The sequence below is a fragment of the Candoia aspera genome, chromosome 2, assembly GCF_035149785.1.
Source record: "Candoia aspera isolate rCanAsp1 chromosome 2, rCanAsp1.hap2, whole genome shotgun sequence".
Taxonomy (NCBI): Eukaryota; Metazoa; Chordata; class Lepidosauria; order Squamata; family Boidae; genus Candoia; species Candoia aspera.
This window is the reverse complement of record NC_086154.1, coordinates 167,565,313-167,588,892: the sequence shown is the minus strand read 5'-3', so window position 1 is coordinate 167,588,892 and position 23,580 is coordinate 167,565,313. Positions and strand designations below refer to the sequence as shown.

Genomic DNA, 23,580 nt, shown 5'->3' with positions numbered 1-23,580 from the left:
TCAGTGGCAGCCAAGGAGAGGCTTTACGCCCTCTGCCCCACAATAGACTTTATTAGGGCTGGTGGGAAATTTCCATCTTGTGGCTTTGATTAAAATACTGTAGGAGAATAAGGAAGACACTGTGATCTTGTACTGGTTTACTGAATACTGCCTGGTGTGGCATCTCCCTGGCTTACTATTCTTGACTATGTAGATAGCTGGTTCTTACAATAGCTAGCCAGACATACAGTATGCTCTACTGGACTGAGTTTACTTTAGGTTGCTGCTTTACTAAAAATTATTTGAAATGTATTTGGTAAGGAATTCTGGGAGTAGTAGTCCAAGCCTCTCTGTATCGTACCGTATTGCATCCATAATACCGCATGGATTTTGGATTGTGGAGACTTCAAGTAGAGTTTTGTCTATCAAGTAGAGTCTGTTTATCTAGATGTATGAGTTCTTCAGAAAATTCTGTCCTGACCAATATGACCAGCAGCAGAACTTCACAGCTTCAGGGATCTTTCCTAACCAGGATAAAGGCAGAATATAAATCTAACAAATGAATAAATAATCTGGAGACACCAAGGATTGAACTGGGGAAGTAAAACATTTTCTTTACGTTTGTCACCGAGTGCTGCTTTTTCTCTTGCTTTTCTCCCTGTCAAAAGTAAGGGATGGGATAACACATTATTGTGGTATCTCAGGCTGGCCTTGCTTGTGAAGTTACTTATTATTAAGGAACATATCTGGGGCAAGATATATAGAACTGTATCCAATGTTGGTTTTGCAAAACGAACTGTTGCTTGTAAAGGTTGGGAATTCATTTTTGACAATTCCTGCTTCCCTGTTGAAATGTGGAAACAGTATAGGTTATGGTAGGGAGGGTTATAGTAGTCATGGGAAAGCTAACAAATGAGAAACCTGAATTCCACACTGCTAAGCCATGGTGTACTTAACTAGGATTTGCTGCATATTCTCTGTTGACTGGCTTCATATCATACCCAAAGTGAACACCAAGCAAACCATGCCAAAGATGAATGACTTGCAGTACAGTATCTCCTTTTTGGACTGATTTAATTATCAAGGTGGAAATGAAGATGGAGACTTTGGCAATGATTTGCCCTCCTATCTAAAAAAAAATCCATTCCCTCACCACACTGCCTGATTTAATTATGGTCCTTCTGGAAAATGTATAACTCCAACTGTAAGAAAATAAAGTGAAGCATGAATTAAAGCTTTTCCACTCTCTACCATTTCCAACCCCTTGAAGATGATCACAGATTGTTTGCAAACCTAAAAAGACTGAGAATAAATAGCAAAAAATATTATTCCACCTCTGAGCTGTTACCAGCTCTGCAGTAAGAACAGTTCTCTTACCCTCGCTCCATAAAAAAACAAAATAAAAAATTGTTTGTGCCCTCTTCCCTAGTCTTTTCCCTTATTTCACATCCCATGAATTTGTCTAGTCATATGCAAGATACAAAAATAAATAAATCAAATCCAAGTGGTTCCTATAAGGGGGAGTTGGAAAAAGTGTCAAGTATGAGGAGGTAGCAGTTCATGGATATTGAGAAACAGACCAGCTACACCTCCACAAACCACAGGAAAAAAAAAGAACAAGTTTTACCAAGGTTTTAAATCCACCACAGTTTCAGATACAGCGTGACCGAGCTAGAAGTAAATTAGTTTAGTCGCCGAATTCAGCTGACTGTGGGGTTACAGAGGTCCCAAGCTGCTTTCAAAATGCTGTGGAGTTCTCATTTAGAAGTGCCTTAGATTTGGACACTGATTTGTGATAACATGAGGTTGATTTGAGATTTTTTGGAAGTGATAAAATAAAAAGAAAATGAAGTTGCTGACATACAGTATTTATGTGCCAGGTTTAGTACCAAAAGAACTTTTCATAATTAAAATGGGACAGCTTCAGTTAATTCTTTGGTGGCCTCTATTTCCAAATCAAGCCGGGTTTATTTAAAAGCGATTCTGTTTGTTGAAAGGCAGTGTGGCCAGTTGGTAGTGGTTTTGCTTTGCTAGTCCCCTGGAATCTGCTTGTCTGTGTTGCCTCCTCCCTCCATTCAGGACATAGAGACAATGAAAGAGCTGTCTCCTCCATGAATTTTTTTTCTTTCTTTGTATCTTCAAGTCAGTTTGACTCCTGGCAGCTGCCTGGGCCAGTCCCTGCAGTTTCCTTGGCAGCTTTTTCAGAAGTGGTTTGCCCTTGCCTGCTTCCTGGGGCAGAGAGAGAAGGACTGGCCCAAGGTCACCCAGCTGGCTTTGTGCCCAAGGCGGGGCTAGAACTCCCGGTCTCCCGATTTCTAGCCTGGTGCCATAACCACCACACCAAACTGGCTCTTCTTTTATGCTGAATTTAGGCTGAAGCTGATTGCCACAGGGATGCAAAGCATTTCTGTGCTTCCCCTGGGCTTCCCTACCATGGGAAATAACACAAAGAATTAGAACAGTCTAATACCTTAATATCTCGGCTGGAGAAATCAGGCCCTACTCTCTTCCCCTTATTGTGATTGATTGATTGATTGATTGGCCAATGCAAAGTAAAATGCAGCCCTGCAAGGGAAAGATAAACACACAATGGCTGGTTTGCACAAGACACTGAATCTCAAATTGTCGCAGTTTTAAAAATAGATAAAATCCACAGTAAAATCCATGGGAGAAAGAAAACTCTTGCATCAGCAAGAGACGTTACTCACAGTACCTGGGAATCTTCCCAGTCATTCGACCAGGGATGTAGGCTGGCTTTCTAGATCAGTGATTTTAAAACCCTGATCTTCAGACCACTGGTGATCCATGGATGTCTACCAGGTGATCCTCTCCCGTTCACTGCCAATCAGTTGACTAGAACCCATTCACTGCCTCAGCCCCTGATTTGCTACTTTCACCGCCAGTCAGTTGGTCAGACCAGAACCCCCTTGCCCCTCAGTCCCTACCTCTCCCTGTTCATCACAAGTCAGCTGTTCATGAAATGGATCAGTGGCTGAAAACAGATTCATGAACATAAAAGCCATATACAAATAGCAATGTGAGTTTAAATTCAGAAAATGACAGAAGTCAACAGCTCTTGAATACAGTTGACCATGAGTCCACAGGTACTGTCTTAAGTGGAACGGTGATCTCAGATAAGCAGCCTCAAAAGAAATATATAACTAGGAAATATGACAATGAATATCTAAAATTGGGATTTCATTACGTGGGAATCAACTTGCCCATAGTTCCTTAGGATTTCTACTGGAGAAGGTTCTTCACCAGCCCATTTGTTCTAAGAATTTTTAGGATGGCATGGGGTACATAAAATAATTTAATTGATACATAAATACTTAATTTGGGATTAGAGTTTTGGTATAGAATTTAATTTTAAAAGGCTTTTTTAAAATGTAAGGGATGGGAAGACATTCCCAAATGCAACTATACTTACTGTCATATTTACTGAAAAAATGTGAAGATAAAAACATGGGGAGTGAGGTGCTTATATGTTAGGTCCTCACACTTTTCAGACCTTTATTGGTCCATAATGGGAGAACATTTGAGAAACACAGTTCTAGCTCTAGCTAAACAATACCCAATAGTTCTAGGCAGCAGGATGAACAATGCTGGAAATTGTAGTATAATAAAATCTTGAAGATCACACATACCCTAGCCTATATTCAGCTATTGATCACCGTTTCTTACCCAAAATTCCTTGAGGCTATTTTGTCTGCAGATGGAAAAAGCCGATAACTCAGTAATGCTCTTTGTTGACAAAGGCAACTATGCTGTCTCTGCCCCCTCCCCCCCCACCGCCCCACCTAGCTATATTCATCCATTTTCAGGAATTCTCCACTGAGAATTACCAGAGCTGTGGGTGGTGTGCATTTTATATTGCGTTTTGCAAGAAAACTTGTGTCAGCAACTCTGCTATTTTGTTGATAATTTGTTGTTTCTTTTCTGACTTGCTCTCCATTATTTGGATGTGTTCTCTTATTTTTATTTCTATTCCTCCTGCTTTCCTTTGCTTGATGGGATCATCGCTAGGGAATTTAAAAGTCATCCAACAGTTGCATTCACATTACGGTAACGAGAACAGGCTTTATTACTGCCTCTGTGATAGCTGATGATGCTAGAAGTCACTATAATCACTACTGGGGAAATGGCTTTTAGTCAGTGGGTTTATCATCCCATCCACCAGCTGTGGCCCAAAGAGGCAGGGCTAACCATTTTAAAGAACATGACCTTTGTTTCATCTCCAGCTTACAGCAGAAGTTTTAACTATTTCAGTTTTGAAGTAATGATTTCCCTCTTCTCCCAACACAAGTCTTTTTGAGGACATGGCCTACAGGGGTTCATCAACAATGCTGGTGATGGCATAGTTAGTGGCTGGGGTCTGTCCAGCTCCTGTTGCACTTTAGGATGCTGTGGGCATGCCCCCTTCCCTCTGGGAACTCTCCCCCATCTCTGTTCAGCTTTTTCCCCCCAGAAGAGCTTTACAGTAGTGACCTGTCAGGTCTCTAGTTGCATGGATCAGCTGTGTGTGTGTGTGTGTGTGTGTGTGTGTGGTTGACGACTTGGTGGGTAAAGAGCTGGATCCCCCCATCCCAGCTCTTGTCAGCCAGTCTGAAAAACAAGTGACAGGCACTGAAGATATTTCCATTTCTCCTCCCCAGGGCCTGCTAGGGTTTTTTTTTTAATGCTACTTTTAAACATGGGTTTGGTGCTCTTTCAGAAGAATGGTAAACCTGTGTTTAAAAATAGCTGTAAAAACAGCTGAATGACATGGGGAGAGCAGTTGCATGGTGAAGTGGGAAGATCTGACACTGAACTGAACAACCCCCTCTTGGTGCCTGGTGAAACAGCTTTCCGCACCTTCCACAGGTACCTTTACCAGGCAGGCTCTGATCAGTGATGGTTGTGGGATGATATCTTAATGGAATAGCCTCTTCTGCCTTACCAGGCAGTGTCTACCATCCCATGGATCAGCTGCAAGTCCAATTACTGATCTGTGGAGTCCTGCTGTTCTGGACAGCCCCTATCTACCCCATAGATCAGCTCTCTGAATACCAGGTTGTGACAGGTAGAAAACTTGGGGTCCAGCCATCTGTCAGAACTTGCCTCCTCCCCAGCTTGACCATATTTAAGGAAAGTGATTGATGGAAGTTTCCCTGCCACCTAGCAATGTTTGGTGGGAGGGGAAATGAAGCTTGGGGAGTCCATCAGTCACTAAAAACCAAGTTCCTCTGGTGCAAAGTTTATTTTACTAAGAAGATATCTAGGCTTACCAGTATTTTAACAGCTGTTGAACAACATTGCAAAATTATTTTTACTGTTTTCAGATAGGATTCAGGCCTGGGCATAGGACAGAATGGCATTAGTTGATCAGATGGATGACCTTCATTAGGACCTGGATGTGGGGAATGCACCCTTTCTGGTCTTGCTTGATCTGTCAGCAGCATTTGGTCCCATTAACCTTAATATCCTTCTGAATTCCTTGTAGAGATTCAGGATTACAGTGTTTGTCCTCCTTCCTAAAGGAGCAGGGGAAAAGAGGTCAGCCCAGTGTGCCCTCTGTTGTGGGGCCCTCTTCCTCCTACTCTTTAACATCTAAATGAGGTCTGTCAATTTGGGGGAGCATGCTGACAATAGGGTTAGAGTTTTACTTTGTCATCCAGCCCGGTCCAGAGATACTATGGAAGCTTAGGCTCAAATACTTGGAGGTGGTGGGGGTCTGGATGGGAAGAAACAAGCTGAAATTGAACCCTAATAGGATCAAGGCACCATTTGTCCAGACGTCGTCTGGCTCTGTGTCCACTCCGGTTTTATCTTTGGATGAAGAAGCAGTTCCTTGACTTGGGTGTTCTCCTGGACTCATGGCTTCTGTTCTGTTTGCAGGTGAAGGCTAAGTCTGAGGGGAGGTGTGTGTGTGGGTTTTGAACAGCTTTGCATGGTGTGCCAGTTGTGGCCTTATCTGGAGTGGGAGACTCTGGCAACAATAGTCTTGCTCTCGTTAGTACCCAGTCAGATTGCTATAATACACATTGAAGACTACCCAGAAACCCCAGGAGGAGAGGAGGCAGCTCCTTCTATGCTGTAGGTGAGAATCACTCCAGGCACGCAACACCTAATATTTAGGCATTGCGCTGAATTCCAGTAATTTTCCAGATACCACTCAAAATGTTAGCTTTTGACATTTAAAGCCTTATGTGGCTTGATTTACAGGTGCCTGCAGGACAACCTTTTCTAGGTAGGACTGTCCTGTCTAGTATATTCATCTTGGTTGAGGAGATTGCATGGCCCCCAGATATGAGTGGGGCCTGGAGGCAGTCTTTCTCTTGTAGAATAACCTTTAGCCACTGGCCCAGTTAGCACCAACCCTGGAGTCTTTTCACAAAGCTGCCCAGTTTATCCACAGGCCATTTGATGGCTAATGTTGATTGTTTGTCAAGTTGGTATTAGTGGAATTGAATATATTTATTGCTTATTTATTTTAATTATTACATTATTATTGTTTACAAGTAGTCCTCAACATACGACCACAATAGGGATCGGAAAATTCTCCATTAAGCGGTGCGGTCGTTAAGCAAGGCATTGCATGACTGCACCCAATTTTACGACATTTTTTTGCAGCTGTCATTAAGCAAATCACGCGGTTCCCCATTGATTTTTTTTGTCAGAAGCTGGCTGGGAAGATAGCAATCGCATGACCCCAGGCAGCTGCAACCGTTGGCAATCACAGATGGCAATCACACGACCCCAGGAAGCTGCAACCATTGTAAATACATGCTGGTTGCCAAGCACCTGAATTTTGATCATGTGACTGTGGGATGCTGCAACGGTTGTAAGTGTGAGGGCCAGTCACAAGTCACTTTTTTCAGTGCTGTCAATGGTCACTAAACAAATGGTCATAAGTCGAGGACTACCTGTACAGTTTTAATCGTATTTTCTTGTTTTAATGGCATATTGTCAACTGCTGTGAGTCACCAGATTTAACAGGGTAAAATCTGCTTCTCATTATTGATACGGTGCAACCTATCACATACACAGACAAGCAAGAGGTACTTTCCAATGGCAGGTTCCTAGCATAACCGGTCAAAAGGTTATAGAAAAACAGCTTTTTAGATCTATGGCCAGGGTTGGCAGAAACTCTCTGTCCTATTTTATTTCCTTATAGGCATCATAATGCCTAGAGTCTGATGAGTAGGTGGTGTACAAAGCACTGTACAAAGAAAATGAAAACGTAATAACCAAATATGCTGGTGCAAATCTGGGTGTGCACTATATCCAGTCTGCTTTTGGCCCATTGATTGTGGTGGGTCACCTTTGAGTGCTTCCATGTGAAACATTTCTCATACAATTGCTTGGACTCATTTGCAGAATTTCCTGTGGGTTGGGTGCCCAGTGATTGTCATCTTCCATTTGTAAGCTTCCAGTGTTTTCCAACTTTTTCGTAATACAAAATATTAAAGAGGGAAAGATGGAACAGTGGAGTAGAACCTCTTACTGCTAATGCTGAAGCCTGCGATGCTGAACCTCCGTCACTCAAGAGAATCCACCCAGTAGCACTATATCTGCACTTATTGGTTGGCACCAATTGGCTCTAAGGCAGGGTTTCTCAACCAGGGTTCCGTGGAACCCTAGGATTCTGTGAGAGGTCACTAGGGGTTCCCTGGGAGATCAGTATTTATTTAAAAAATTATTTCAGATTCGGGTGGCTTCACATTAAAGAGGTAAGTTTCATTCTTTATTTTTAGTCTAAGAAGACTGTTAGTGCATATCTACAAGCCTACACATGAAACAAATATAATGATTCTGTAACTTCTGGCCTGTATTTGAGCCTGAATGTGCAGGGGTTCCCTGAGGCCTGAAAAATATTTCAAGGATTCCTCCAAGGTCAGAAGGTTGAGAAAGTTGTTCTAAGGTAATAGTATTCCAAAATAATAGAGGAGAATGTGTTCAGCTGACATATTCAGCATACACATTTTTCACTGGTTCTCTCTGAAATACTGTTTCTCTTAGAGCTTTATGGCTGATGGACTCTAATGCATAACGCTTTCCACTTAGAACCAGTTCTTCTCTATCTTTGGAGTATCACTTTGCTTTTCTCTGGAGGTATTTTGACCAGGGCAAGTATATTATCTTCCTCCAAACATCAAGAAAACGGCTGCCAAAAAATAAAAGCTTTGTAAGCTGGAGTTTGCCATGTCATTGAAACTGAAAGTGCCTGATTACTTCTGGAGAAAGCTGATAAGGAGCAATGTGTTTTTATCATCCGAGCAGCCAAGGTTAAAGTGAAATGAAGCATTGTCTCTACAGAAAGAGGATCTGGATTTTATTTACTTGTCTGAGTGATCCTTTTTATATTGCTTTGGAAAGCTAGAGTGTGAAAGGTGGGTTTAGGCAGGGAAATATTGCAAAAGACATTCAAACTCTCATTCTGTGGTTTTGCTTTATTGATATCTCATTATGAAAACCCAAATACCAAAGCTCACTTTTTTAGGTAGCTCAAGGATTTTTGTTTAAAAGTATATGTTGGAGATTATATCCAACCTCTTGGATCAACCTTTGGTTCTTTCTCAGCTTGGCCTAGTTTTCCCCGTGATAATAAATCTGCACTTGTGCTACCACTTGACCCTAATTATGTAATACAACAAATCTAACATCCTCCAGATATGTTGAACTCCACCTTCCACCATGATAGCCAACATGCCTAATTATCCAGTTGGGTGGATAATGGAAATTGTGGTTCAACAGGCTGGAGAAGATTGGCCTCCTTTGAAATATCTAGAACCATTGTATAAAACACTTCTACAAAATGTATTGGGGTTCCACCGCTGATTCTGTACTGCCTGTACCTGATATACAAATACAAATTTCTGGTACAGGTAGTCCTCACTTACTGATCACTCATTCAGCAACCGTTCAAAGTTATGACAATGCTGAACAAGTAGACTTTTGACCAGTCCTCGAAGTTATGGTCATCATAGCATCCCTGTAGGCACGTGATTGTGATTTGGGTGCTTGGCAACCAGCACGCATTTATGACCGGTTGCAGTGCCCCGTGGTCACATGGTTGCCATTTGGGACTTTCACTGTTGGCTTCCAACAAGCAAAGTCAATGAGGAAACCAGCAGGAAATTGCAAGTCTCTTCATGTGATGTTGCACTTAACAGCCTGCAGTGATTTGCTTAAACGACCGCAGCCAGAACTGATGAACTGATGTCATGTTGGGCATGGTAATGTAACTTTTCACTTTACGACCGTGTTGCTTAGCAACAGAGTTGCCAGTCCCAATTGTGGTTGGTAAGTGAGGACTACCTGTATACAAAAATCAGAAAAGAAATGCTTGTTCATTTTCACTCCCAACCCCTTGCACCACACAGAATAGCTTGATCCTTAATGTAGAATGTTAACTGTTGGAACAGGATTGTAAATTTATCTCTTTGTCTGAGATACTGGTTTTCAATCATGTGAGCACCATTCTCAGTCCATGGTGTCATAGAACTAGCCAAGGTACAAGCTTTCGGTCTTGCTGAGAATTCATCCCTTGTTTACTGCAACTTTGTTCTCTCTCGGCTTCCCTTGTCATTTTTCCCCTCTTTCATTCGTAGAGTCCTTCATTAGGCCTCCATCCTTTTCTGAGCCTAGTAGAGATATCAGGTCTTTAGCTTGGCAGCTTCCCCAGCTGCTCCTACCTAAATAGGGCCTCAGTAGAACCTCAATAATGATTATTCCTCCAAACCTATTTCTTTCTAAAGACTGACTCTAAACTGTTCCTTTTGGGTTTGAAGGCAGTGGCAGCCTCCAGGACGTACTTGGGGCTGATGGTAAGCATAGTATTGGAAGCCTCCCTCCCACTGGACCAAATCTGGATCTCACAAGCTTCCTACACCAGTCTCCACAACTCCTCCCCAATGCATAGTTTTGATTTCAACAGTTGGCCCCTTTCTATTCAGTTATTTATATCCAAGATAATATGGATCATTGGGGCTTTTCAACCTTGTCCTGCTGCCCTTTCTGTGTGCAGTTGAGAGTTTCCCCAAATGAACACAGCTAGCTGTAGTCCAAGGCACAGGACAGTTTTAGCCAGAATATTGTATTTGCTAACTTAATTTATATTCTGCCTTTCCTCCAGGAGCACAAGGCAGCATGTGTTAACACTCCCAGTTTTCCCCCACAGAAACAACCCTCATGGTAGGTTGGCCTGAGAGAAAGAGAGAGAGAATGAGAGAGAGAGAGAGAGAGAGATGGGTCCAAAGTCACCTAGTGAACTTCCATGGATGAGTGGAATCTGAGTCTTCACCATTATTTCTTAACTACTACACTACATTGTCAGGTGCATGTAGCTGTTAAACACATATCCCTGCCCAAAATACAAATGTGGGGATTTCAAAAGAAAAGAATGGGAAAAGCCAGGGTGAGTGGTTCCCCAGTTCTCAGTTCAAAATATGGCTACTATAAGAGTGTGTTTGCCATTTAGTTGTTCTCTTGTATTAAGTAGAGCTATCAGAACTGGGCTACAAAATCTGGACAACCTCTAGAGTCTTGTAAAGACATATAGTAAAAAAGAAGGAATGTACGAAACTCAATAATTTGGGAACAGAACATTCCAGAGAATTACAATACATCCCATTCCCCTTTCAGACTGCACTGTTTTGGTTTGGAGGATTTATTTCCAGAAACTGCCAGACCACTCCTTATATAGCACAGTCCTATGTTATGATTTCTCTAATAGGTTCAGCCGTTCAACTCCTTGGGTCATTTGGGGCAAATAGCTTTTACTGGTTTACACTCACAAGCCATAATATGGTTTGTTTCTGTCTTGATGTGTTGTGTGAACCAGACAATATGTAGTTGTAAATCATGGATTATGAGCATAATGTGTGGGCTCAAGCACTGTGGCGTATTCAGCACCTGGATATAGCTAAAATAGACCATGCCTTAACATGATGTATGGCCCCATCCTAACCAATGTCATAAGTGTGGTGAAGACAAAATAGGATAACCCTCAAATATGCCAAATTGCACTGCTTAGGAAAATGTCATTTGTTATTCTTCAGTGATGCTTAAACCCTGGAGTAATCACTTGACTTGGGCCTTGAAAGAGATGGATCCAGAGTATTATGTATTTTAAAGGCTTTCCTGACTGGTAAGTGCCTTCAAGTTGGTGTGGACAAAGGTAATGAGATAACAAGAGTATCAGTTACACTACTTTGTTTTTATTGCTCTCCTTGCTCCAAGCCTCTCCCCCGCCATTAATTCAGCTTGAGGTGGGAAAACTCAGTTGTTTACTTCTCTGTTGATAAGACATTCTTCCTTTCTCTCCCCCAGCCTAAGAATGAAAGTCCATTACAAAGTAGCAAAAGCTATCTTTGCTACTAATCAGCAGATACTCTCTTCCATCTCTGTGGAACCAGATTTGGGCCACAGATTCAGAGTCTGGTAAAAAAGTCTGCTGTAGGTATAAAAGGAGTGGAAGTGCTAATGTTAAATCACATCATGGCTTAGTATGCAGTTTGCACCTGGTTCTACCTGGTTTTAGCTCCCCCTCCCGATTTCAGGCCTAAAGGACACACTTGACTAGAAGTTTCCCAGAAGACCTTCAGAGTCCTTTGTTGTAGAGTAGGGGCTGAGATCCCTTCAACCAAGCTGCCCAGAGGTGTGCCAGGATCTTCAGGAACCATCCTAACCTGTTGAATGAAAGTGTGAGGAAAAAGTGAATGGGACTCTCTTTGGAGAATCAGTTGAATCAAGCATAGGCATCCATTTGAACCCACAGTGATGTCACACAAGTTTTGATGTTCTTGTGATGATGCCATGACAATGTGGTGTCACTTGCCCTCTCCCACCCTACCCCCTATGGATACCTATGGTTTCAAGATTAATTTGTACGCTGCCCAGAGTCACGTCTCGTGAGGTGGGCGGCTATATAAATATCATAAATAAATAAATAATACACCTGTAATGCCAAATTGTAGTCCACTGCTGAGATGGGTTGACACATTACCCAAAGTCAACGTTTATTCTTGCCATCTTTTGTCTTAGTAAGCCACATTGACTATGTTCACACATCATGCTAAGCCATATACCATGGTTTACAATCATAGTGGGTGGGGTCAAGGCAATGTGCTAAGCTAAAACCAAACAAATCACATTATGGGTTAATATGATCTGTGAATGCAGGTCTTTGTGACCTACTTTACATGTACTTTTGAGCTTGGAAACTGCATTTTTCTTCCTTGATAAAGGGTGAATCTTGGCTCTATTTATCCCAATCCAGAAAACTGGGCTTATGACTGTCCACAACCCAGGCTCAGCAGCCTGTATCAATGTATGTTTTTTTTTAATCTGTTCAATCATGCCCGATTCTCAGAGGCTGCCTGGACAAATCCCTGCAGTTTTCTTGGCAAGGTTTTTTGGAAATGGCTTGCCGTTGACTTCTTCCTAGGGCTGAGAGAAAGTGATGGGCTCGAGGCCACCCAGCTGGCTTCGTGCCCAAGACGGGACTAGAACTCATAGTCTCCTAGTTTCTAGCCTGGTGCCTTAACCACTACACCAAACTGACTCTCATGTATTTTAAATCCTGCTTTATAAAGGTTCGGGCAAGCCTTCGTTTTTCAGCGTGTAAGTATAGTAAAGTGGGTTTTGTCTTAAATCAGAAAAATTGACGATCACATTGTATGAGGTTAGAAGGCAGTGCAGTTACCCAAGAATACTTTCTGGCTTATTCAGGGAGTGCCAAACCTTGTTGAGATGCTTCAACCTGCTTTCACAAACATTTAGTGATTGAGTTGCTTATAAACATGAACGTTAAATAGTGACTTGACTCTTGCAGAGTTGTTGGGAACTTGACATGGTAAAGATAACCCTGTTGAAAATCACTCCTTTACACTAGATTGCTTGACAGGTGATAAGAATTTTCTTAAAGGTACTGTTGACCCTTGTCCCTCAAAATTGCTACAGATACGAACAGTAGTTGAATGGCCATGAATATTGCTTGATTCTATGACATGAGAACTGTGGGAATATGTAAAGCTTCTAACTTTGAATTATAAAGATCAACAGTGTCCTCACTTGTGAGAGCTTGCAGGATCTGTCCACCGCAGAGACGTCACAATGAATAACTTGGCTATCCACCGGTATTGCTGCCTCGCCCAGCATGTGTGTGACTCCTTAGCAACTCTGATAAACAGAGATGATTTCACACAGCCTGTGTCTGGTTTGCAAAACTTTCCTGTCCTAGCTTTCTTTTCTAAGATAAAGTAGCCTATGAACCTGGTAACCTCTTAAGTTCCCAGATGGAAGCTGGGCCAGGCCAGGCAAGATCCTTTTAAAGAAAATAAATATTGTTTTGATGATTTAAGGAGGCTTTAGGTCAGCCATGACTTTCATTCCCTGAGATAAATCTTTTGTATTATAGTAAAACCTTGATTTTATGAACATCCATTCAGCAGACTTTGGATATAACATCAGACTTCATCCCCAAAGAATATATATGCCTGCTATTTGGCAAATCAGTTGGACAATTTGCCTATATTTATGTAAACATATTTGGCTTTCTCTTGTCTGTGCAGATTAAGTAGGACCCTGGATTCAAGGACATGCTAGATGAAAATGTGGTTGTGTGTCTTATAAGAATCTAAGCAATTTGGTTTATTTAATAACTTATTATTTGGTGTGCAGTCACAGCCTATACATTGTTTTTCCTTTGGAAGGGAATCAACACTCACAGGTATGGATACCAGCTAATTTCCGTATAGTTGAACACTGACAGAGCTCCATGGAAAAACATACCATTTCAGGTAATACTGGAGGATAGATGGATAGAGATAGATGATTAGATAGACAGACAGACAGACAGACAAAGCATCCCCATGTCTTTTGAATAATGGGCAATACATTAAACTGTAGAATAAAATTATTTCTGTGATATTTGATCTCTGATGAACTTCTATGCCACTATATTTAAATTTTGTAGTTTATTAATATTGGATAGAATGATAATATTTCTAACAGGATAAGCTAACTGTTGAAGTTTGGCCTATTTGTTCTACAAGTCTTCCCTACCTCCATGCCTGGTGTTTCCATAGTCACAGAGATGCAACAAAATTGTTCTGCTGCAGGGTGTTGGCCATAGGATGCAAAGTTATGGCTGGCATCTAGTTCTCTATGGATGGGGATGCTGGAAAACATAAATGGAAGCTGCCATGTAACTTCCAGAGTAACCAATCAGAGCAGCAAAAGATCAGATACCTCTTTTGCTTCTTGAACCTCCATTTTGGTGAGCCTTTGGTTCAAACCTTGATACATCCATACATAACTCATCACGCTAACCACTATTCCCTTTTGGGGCAAGCAATATTGTGCAGAATGCAGAAAAGGAATAAGAAATAGTAAGCCAAAGAAATTAAGGCATGAGTAAAGAACATTCACAGCATTCAGCATAACCATTGAATGGGTTCTACATCATGCCTTTCTGTCCTTACAAACCATCCTTGCTTCCACCCCATCTGTGAACCACTTCGCACATTGCCTTTTATTCCTTAAATGCTTTACATCTCTTTGTTTGAGGATCTGATTAACGCCATCCAGTCATGACTTTTTTAGTCTTCCTAATATGTTCGCTCTTGTTTCATATAATTGCTATGTAATCTGATTCTTAACATGTTATCTCTATTTCACTAAGCCATCTCAATGTACTTTTTTTTCATACTGGTAGACTCAGTTTTGTATTCAGTCCATATTTGTTCAGCACCCATTCATTCTTGCCCTATCTCTTCTGGTGTTAAGAAATACTGTTCCTAAGTAATGCATTACCATTGCATTCTACAGTGGTGCTTAAAAGTTTGTGAACCCTTTTGAATTTTCAATATTTCTGCATCAATATGACCTAAAACATGATCTTTTCTCCACACAAGTTCTAAAATTAGATAAAGAGAACCCAATCAAACAAAGGAGTCAAAAACATTATACTTCTTCATGGATTTATTGAGCTACCTACTTGTGTGTGGCAAAAGTATGCGAACCTCTAGGATTATCAGTTCATTTGAAGGGGAAGTTAGAGTCAGGTGTTTCAGTCAATGGGATGATAATAAGGTGTGAGTGTGGGAGGTCCTGCCTTATTTAAAGAACAGAATTCTAGGTATTCACTATCAAAGTCTGATCTTTGATACACCACAGGTATGTGGAAGTGTGTCATGCCTTGAACAAAGGAGATCTCTGAGGACCTCAGAGAAAGAGTTATTCAGTGCTCACCAGCCTGGAAAAGGTTATTAAACTATTTCCAAAGAGTTTGGACTCTACCAAACCCTTGCTGCCTCATACAATCTATGTAAGGTTTGCTGCAAATGTGGGTTCTTAGCCCACAATACATCTACATATGGAAGTATCTATACATTCATGTTTGCAACCAATAGATCTGTCACCACAAACCTTCCTCCTATATTTATCTATAAATACATTAAACAACCAAAAGGACACACACATTCTTGTCTTCTTCCTCAGAGTTGAACTGTTCATTAAGCATTCAATTTCTCCTTATTTATGCTTTTATTGCACTCACTAACTAACGTTTAATTTTATATTGCGCAAGACATTCCACAGCTCAAATCTATTTTATCATATGTTTTCTCTAAATCAGCTAACGTACAGTATACTTTCCCTTGTTCATACATTTGTCGGAGTCCAATTAGAGAGAAAATAGGGTTGAACTCTTAAGTATACCTGGGAAGTTGTTTGGTAGAATTATGATAGAGGTGATTATGAGCAAAAATTGTGAGCAGCATTGTGACCTTATACTGTGATGTGGTGTGCAGACCAAATTTTGTTCTTCAGCAAAACAGTGGGAAATGTTGGGTTCTTGGTGTTCTCTGAGCTTGGTTATTTTCCTGCAGACCTTTCATTACCAGGCTTGGTAACACCATCAGTGTATGGGAGAGTGGAGTTTGCTGGCTGTTTTTATATAGTTGTTTGCCCTGTCAGACTTTGTTGAGGTATCTTCTCTTCCTTGATGGTTCCTTGTTTATTGAGGTATTGCCTTTTCTTTTATTGTTTTTCTGGTGCTGTTTCCTGCTTATCTGGCTGCTAGGGAGGAGGTGCTCTGGGATGTTTGTTTCTTTCCTTGATTTTTGATTGTACTGTATCTTTTAAATGGTAGTGGATGGGGTTTATCGCTATGTGTCTATTGATGGCTGACATTCAGTCAAATCAACCCAGATCACTTCCCTGCATGCATTCATCAACTGTATTCTACAGGTTCAGGCCACCTTCAATCAGATCTATTGCATCCTCTTTCTATTACAAGTAGTCCTCGGTTAACTATGGCAGTTGGGACTGGAATTTCCATTGCTAAGTGATGCGGTCGTAAAGCACGATGTCAAGAGACAGTGCTGCTTAGCAATGGCAGTTCTGGCACTTCTGGTTGCCTTTGTTAAGCAAATCCCGTGCCGTCATTAAACATGCTGTCATGTGATCGCCATTTGCGACCTCCTGCCTGCTTCCCCATTGACTTTCCTTGTCAGAAGCCAGCAGCAAAGGTTGCAAATGGCAATCATGTGACTGTGAGATTCTGTGACCTCATAATTGCGAGCCAGTTGCCAAGCACCCGGATCGTGATCATGTGACCACAGGGGTGCTGTGATGACCAGAACTTTGAGGACTGGTTGTAAGTATCACTTGTTCAGTGCCGTTGTAAGTTTGAATGGTTGCTAAATGAGTGGTCATAAAGCAAGGACCAACTGTAGTATCACAGACACATAATGTTTCCTCCCTCCCTCCCTCCCTCCCTTCCTTCCTCTTATATTCCAAGGTACAATTTTCTGTATGCCATAGCTGTCAACAGATGTACCCATAAATATTAACCTCTTGTTATAGATTTGGTGAACACATTTTGTTACGATAGAGAAGGTTTTAGATTAGTTATGTGTAGGTCATATGCAGCATTCCCTGCTAACACTGAAGAACTAGTCAGTTTCAGCACATTTTGGCCATTATGCCACATGTAGAACCAAAGCCCAGTTTTATACTACTCTAGGCAAGCTAGGGTTTCTAATCTAGAGATGATTTTGTAAGCCAACATCCCATCAACTAGGAGGTGTTTTGTATGTGCTGATTCCCTCAAGATCCAGTTGTACCAGACTTGTTAATTAGTCCTTTGTTTATTTTAAAAGTTTTAGATTGATAGCTTTTGAGAGAAACTTTGGGCTGCACTCCCCAAAAAATAAGTGGGTTGGGGCAAAACCTAAGTCTTAACTTCGTCTAATTTACATTCAGTCGGACTGCAAGAATCCAGATAACCAGTAAATGGCAGCAAAGAGATAGAGAAAAGTCTGTTCTACCTTCTAGTTGTTGCCTGGATTTTTATGGCCCAGATCTGGTAGTCTTGTGGTGCAAAGTCTGGCTCACCTCTTGGTGGTTTTATAGGCAAATGCTTTTCATCTTGACCAGTCCCTGTGACAATCCATGCGTGTTCCATAGTCATTCCAGTAGTATTGCTGATTCTTTCTGCTTTATCCACTGTCTTCCCCTTCTTTTCTCAACTTTTCCAAGCAGAGACTTTTTTCTAGCTAATAGTTTACTTACTGTATATTTAATCATTATCAATTTCACTTTGGTGGCTATTGGAGGATTTTCTCGCAAGATTTTCAGGGCACTTTGCTGTCATCCCAGGCAGCACACTGCTGGATTATACAAAGGGCCACAAGTATTCCTCAACCGTTTTCTACTTCAAATTGCTTTTTCTTCCTGCAGGAGAAAAGGCAGGGGAAACAATGGACAATAAGCAACAAGGAGAGACAGAGATTAGAAATGGGAAAACAATGCCCAGACAAGGGAACGAATTAAACAATCCCCTCATTTCTATTAATCTTAAAATGTCTTTTTGCAATCAGCCTGCCCAGGAAGAGTAAATCTAGATGAAATTTCTTGTTTAATTTATCTCTTTGATCAGGTTGATTATGAGCTCTCTATCAGAGACAATTAAGCAGGAGGAAGCAGAGAAGCAGAGCATCTGTGGTGATGATTCATACTTCTTTCCCAATTGAGATACACATTAGTTTTCAGTATTAGCTTATACAAATTTGTTGTTGGTTTTTAAATTCTTACCAGATCTGTCTGAAATACTCAAGGAAGAAATTATTCACTTAGGTGAGCTGCCTTTTTGGTGTAGGTGAAATGGCTTCTGTAAATTCCCTTTTATAATTTTTCTGATTGGATTATTTAATAATTAATATTTCATGTTTGACAGATAATAATGGATAGATAACCTATCACTATCTTTTTTCCCCAATTATAAAACATTCTTATATCAAATATTTTTGAGAAGGGATACAGTCTTTTTTTTTTGAAGAACTTTATTAATTTTCAAAGTATAGTTAAAATACAAAATGTAGAATATAGAAGAGATAGAAAACAGAACTAAAGAAAAAAGGAAAACTGTAAAAGTGTAGAATTAGAGAGAAAACAGAAAAAGAAAGTGACTTCTGATTTTCTCCAATACAGATATAAATGCCTTTAAGAATATAATCTCTTACCGTTAGTTAAAACTTAGTAATATTATTTCTGTCAAACCATTTAATCATCAAAACCCAGAATCAAAGCTTATTTTTTTCTGACACAAGCAAATAGTCTAAAAGTGGTTGCCAAATAGAGAAGGGATACAGTTTTGAGGTAGCTTAATGTAGATCAAATTATACTCTCAATAATTGAGATTGCTGTGCTTTGTTTTCTGTCATTCAAGTCACAGGGAGGGAGGGAGGGAGGGAGGGAGGGAGATGTGCAGCTCTTTGGATTTGATTTCTGTAAGGTAATTTGGAACATGTGGAAATGTGAACATGGCCCATTTGTAACACCTTAAAGCAGCTGCAGAATGCATAATAATTCCGGGCAAAAGTGCAGCTGTTTTAAGGTCTTACAGACATGTGCTACATTTGCACTCCCATGTGCTCTGGAGCATCTAATGGAGACAGAAACTGAAATGCTGCACAGCCCTAATAGATAGCAGAGCTGCTGTAATATTTTTCCTTCTCCTCCCATCCCACTGGTTCGTTTCAGTAAGATGTTTTGGCAGATGATATCAAAAGCTGCTGAGAGATTGAGGGAGCAGGTATTCCATCACAGGCTTGCAACAGAAAAACAGTGGTCTTCAACCGTCCAGCTAGCCAGTGTCAGATGCTTGTTTGCAGATATTTCTCCATGTTGAAGAAATGACTAATAATTTGGAATCAAGCCGTTTTTTTCCTGTAGGGCAATGACTTTAAAAGATACGTTTAAAAGTACAAATTGGCAGTGCTTTAAAACATACAGTAGACAAATGCTTGGTGCAAACAGAAAAGTTTTTTTTAAGGTAGTATATTATAAGGGTCATCTTACTTTTACTGATAAAGTAATAGAAGCTGTTGGAAACAAAGGAATGAGCAAGACATACAAACCTCCTGCCGGGCTGCGGACCTCCTACCAGGAATCAAGAATTCGTTCAAGATTAGCCCTGGCTTGCAAGGAACCGCTTGCCTGCTGAATTAAACCCGTTTATAATGCCTAAACATGGCTTGTATTTCATTTTTTCCCTTGTCCAGTTATCTCTCTTCCCTCATCTCATTCTCTTTACTATGCTTTGCTGTGTGCTTTACAATATAGCTACCCTTTCCTCTTACCCCATCTCATTCCCAGTTTCTTCCTTTGTTTTTACTGTTTTTCTTGGAAGGAGAAACAAATATGTATGGGTCTGTATGTAACATATTTCTGTGTTTAAGATTGTTTTGTGAGTGTGAGCAGCCGTGGTTGACATATACAGATGTGCATCAATTCCTATTATAAATAGCTTTTACAGGCAGTAAAATTTAATTAATAATTATTAATTCAATGACTGTCTATATCTGTCTCCAGGCCCTGTTCATATTTTGGAGTGTGGCTTCTCGCAGATATACGTGCATACACACACATACACACATACACACACAGATATACGGGTGTCACATGCACATGTTTATTGAATAGGATAGGAATGGGGAAACTCCAGGACTGGTTTGAGCTGGAGTTGCCAATCCTAGGTTGACAAGGTGGGGAAACTGAACCTTACACTGGATTTTTGTCTATGTTTACTCCCCCTCCCAATTTTGGGGGGGAAGGTATCTTAAATTCATGGTTATCTTCTTTTCAGGTTCATACAGTATTGTGACATGGTCCCCACCTTTGAGCAGCCTCAAGTTTATTGGGACAGCATTTCAGAACTCAGTTGGCTTGTGAAGTAGAGTACTTGAGACTTATGGAATCAGTCTGTAATATTTATCTTTTGTCCAACTGTATAAGTGAAGCATTGCAAGAGGCAAGGTATTCCTATCAGTAAATAGCAGAGCAATTAATTACGTATAGGCTTCCCCCCAAAAGTACTGCTACACAAGTTTGCTTCCTCCACCTTGAATTAATACCTTCTGTGCCTGTTTTCTGTTCTATCCCACAGCACATCAATAAAACACTGGTTTGAATCCAGTGAGGTTGCTTGGCCATTTAACATCCTGTAATATTGAGTCTGTACTGGCTGAAATTCCTCTAAGTTACAATGAATTGAGAGCAGGCAGTCTAACAAAGGACGTTTCAGCATCTAAAGATACAGGCACTGTTCACATGACATAGTTAGCTGTAACCTACAATTAGCAGGAATACATAGTGCTATTTAATTCCCATGACATTCGGCTCTTTTAACTGAGATTCAGACTTCCCATGTTGCTTGAACTCAAACCTCTTGGATCACTGGAATCGGAATGCTGTATCATTACATTAAGTGAAGACAACTAGATGACAAAGATGGCACCTGTCTCAAGTTTGCACAATAAATCGTGCCTGAAATCTTAAATTGCTACATGTGATAAGGATGAAAAGGTGTTGCATGCTTCCTGGACCGAGGTCTGTCTGCTTTTCCTAACTGGGCTGTTGCTAACTCTGGCTTCTAGGCCCAGGGAGGCAACTTTAAGACTGAATTTTATTTATTTTATTTACTTATTCACAGGGCTCATAAGCCACTCCAATCAACAGACTCCAAGTGGTATACAACTCCCCAATATGTAATTGGGATTAAAAGCAGTACAAGTCAAAATTAAAAACAAATGGTGTGCTATTATGACAAAAATGGTAACACAAAACTGGGAGACATCATCAGAAGAATAAAACCAATTCCTCTTCAGGAGAGATAGTTGTAATGAACCAGCCCTCATGGCTTGATGGAACAGCCACATTTTCACCAATTTCCTGAAGGCCGGTAGGGAGTTGTTAGAAGTGTTAGAATATTGTTAGAAAATGGGGTGGGGGGTGGAATACTGTTCCATAGAGTGGGGCAGCTCCAGGAAAGGTTGCAATTGGTTGAGAAGATGGAGCTGCAGAAAAGCCTCTGTGGCCACAACTGCCACCTGCTCCTTAAGGTAGAGTTGTGAGTTGATTCTCAGAAATACATTGTTTTCCTTCCTGTAATTGTACATTTGCCTTCATAGAGGAAAGAGAAATAGGAATATTACTTTTTCAGTAGGTGTGCCAGTAATTAGTTAGGAGTTGCAAGTTCAAATCCTTAGCAGGCCATGAAGCTTGCTAGATAACTTTAAACCAAATATTTCAGGAGATCCTTGTCTCGAGAGACCCAAGGCTCTGAAAACCCGAGTAGATACCATGCGGAAGTCCTCTAAGTAGCGTCACCCATCTCTCTTCGTCATGCTAGTGTGATGGAATCATGGTGAAGAGAACAGAATGCTCAAAAGGAACATGTCTTGCCCTCTAATCACTGTTAATTGCTATACAGACCAGAATGAGAACAATGGATATTTGTATTTGTGGTTGGCCCTATGAATAAACCTCTTTGTAATAAATGCACGTCTGTCCATGTGTAAGAGAGATGAGCTACAAGCTCTGCTTATCAGGAAGACCTGTTTTGTGCAATTATCCTTTGAGACACTTCCTCACTTTTTTGTTATTGCTCAGTTCCTGAACTGTTTAAAGATGCATCAGTTATGGAGGGCAGACTTTTTCCCTGACTTGTTCTGATAAGGTAAAAGGTTTCTCAGTACATCACGTGGCATAAATATCACAAATTCTATACTCTGGACAGCTATTATTTAACTAATACCTGTGCAATGTGGGATCCATCAAGCCAAACTCATTCTAGTAGAGTTTCAAAAACTCCTTGTTACTATAGAAATAGTTGACTGGGCATCCCAGTAGATTTGATTTGGTGGGCCAGAAGTTTTCAGTTTAAATGAATTAAGCATACATGCCAAAAGCACAACAAACACCTCTTCCCTGAGTAGCTGAGTGCACAACATGCTTAACCCGGTCATGAAGTAACTCATTCTCTGGGTTCCCACAAGATTGAAGTGAATGAAATTTAGAATGATGTGCGAATGAAGACCCTAAATCTTCAACTAACCTTACTAAATATATTCGAACACAGACACAGGGTATGTATCTTGTCCTGTTCCTTTTCTATAATCCACTATTATTTCATTTAAGGTATAAACTGATGCCTTTATAGTGCATTGCTCCACACCCCATCACATTTTGAAGATGTTTGAAGAGGCTTTGAATTATTTCATCTTTTTCAGTTAAATATTTCTGCCTGTCCCAGGTGAGCCCTATAATAGTCTGCTCCTCACTCTAGAAAATATTACTCTTGAGATGTAAATCTGTCCTGGGTTCCTTTGGGAACGACTAGATACAAATGTGTTAAATATATAAATAATTTCAAGTAAAAATATAGTAACAATGAGCAATTGGCCCAAACATGCCTTAAAGAGTGGGTTGCATAATCAGAAGAAGGGTTCTGTGGCTAGGACATGAAAACATGCTGTTGAACATAGTGTGAAACTTCTGGTCAGGCGAGTTAACCAAAGTAGTAATTTTTTTTAGCTTATCAGATAATCTGTGCTGCCCAAAAATGTTTTTTCTTCTTAATTCTCTCAGGGTAGGAATTCTTATGAAGGTACTGTTTGACATGGGGTAAGATGGGACCAGTTTGTGTGGCTTTCCCAGCTAAGCACTGAAGATCAAGAAGTGGTTTATTCTTGTGATGGGCTCAGTCCAAACACAGAGCCAGGGTGCTCTACAGTAGTGCTTAAGCTGTTAGACTAACCTGGGGGAAACCCATGTTCAGATCCACTCTGGGTGGAAACTCCCTGGATGACTTTGGGTCAGTCACTCTCTCTTAATCCAATCTACTTTTGCTGTTGCAGAGGAAAACTCCTGTTTGAAATTCCATCACATCATCCCTTCAAACATTACATACAGTATTGATTCTGCTTATGACAATGTTACTCCCTGTAAGGATTCTCAGGGATGGGTACAAAGCCTAAAACTGCTATTGTGAAGAAGGTTGTGTAAGGCCTTCAAAAACATAGCACAAAAGAAGGACACTACCCCCCAAAATTGTATACTACCAAAAAATAGTAGAAGTCAGTTGGGAGGGGAATCAGTAGTCATTCTCAATAGATGCTCAAGCCATACATCTTCCTGGTGGCTTTATGCATTTGATGGCTGAATGCAAGGAATCAGTTGCCATCCAGGGCACCATGCTTACAGTAGATTCTCCACAGTCGTTAATGGATAGTTCAGGTCTGCTTTGCTTCATTCCCATCCCCATTTAGA

General features: G+C 40.7%; 1 protein-coding gene across 4 annotated transcripts in view; it reads left to right on the top strand.

Moving 5' to 3' along the window:
- Nucleotides 1-23,580, top strand: part of CORO2A (coronin 2A) — a 70,183-nt gene that overhangs the window by 5,279 nt on the left and 41,324 nt on the right. The window contains exons 1-3 of one of the 4 annotated variants that reach the window (XM_063294797.1): nucleotides 14,094-14,242; nucleotides 15,142-15,229; nucleotides 15,855-15,953. The exons of 2 other annotated variants lie outside the window; for them this stretch is intronic. The gene's annotated coding sequence lies outside the window, so the exon portion shown is untranslated. Of the gene's footprint in view, nucleotides 1-14,093; nucleotides 14,243-15,140; nucleotides 15,230-15,854; nucleotides 15,954-23,580 lie in introns of those variants that run through there. One more of the 4 variants, XM_063294798.1, reaches the window with a different exon arrangement.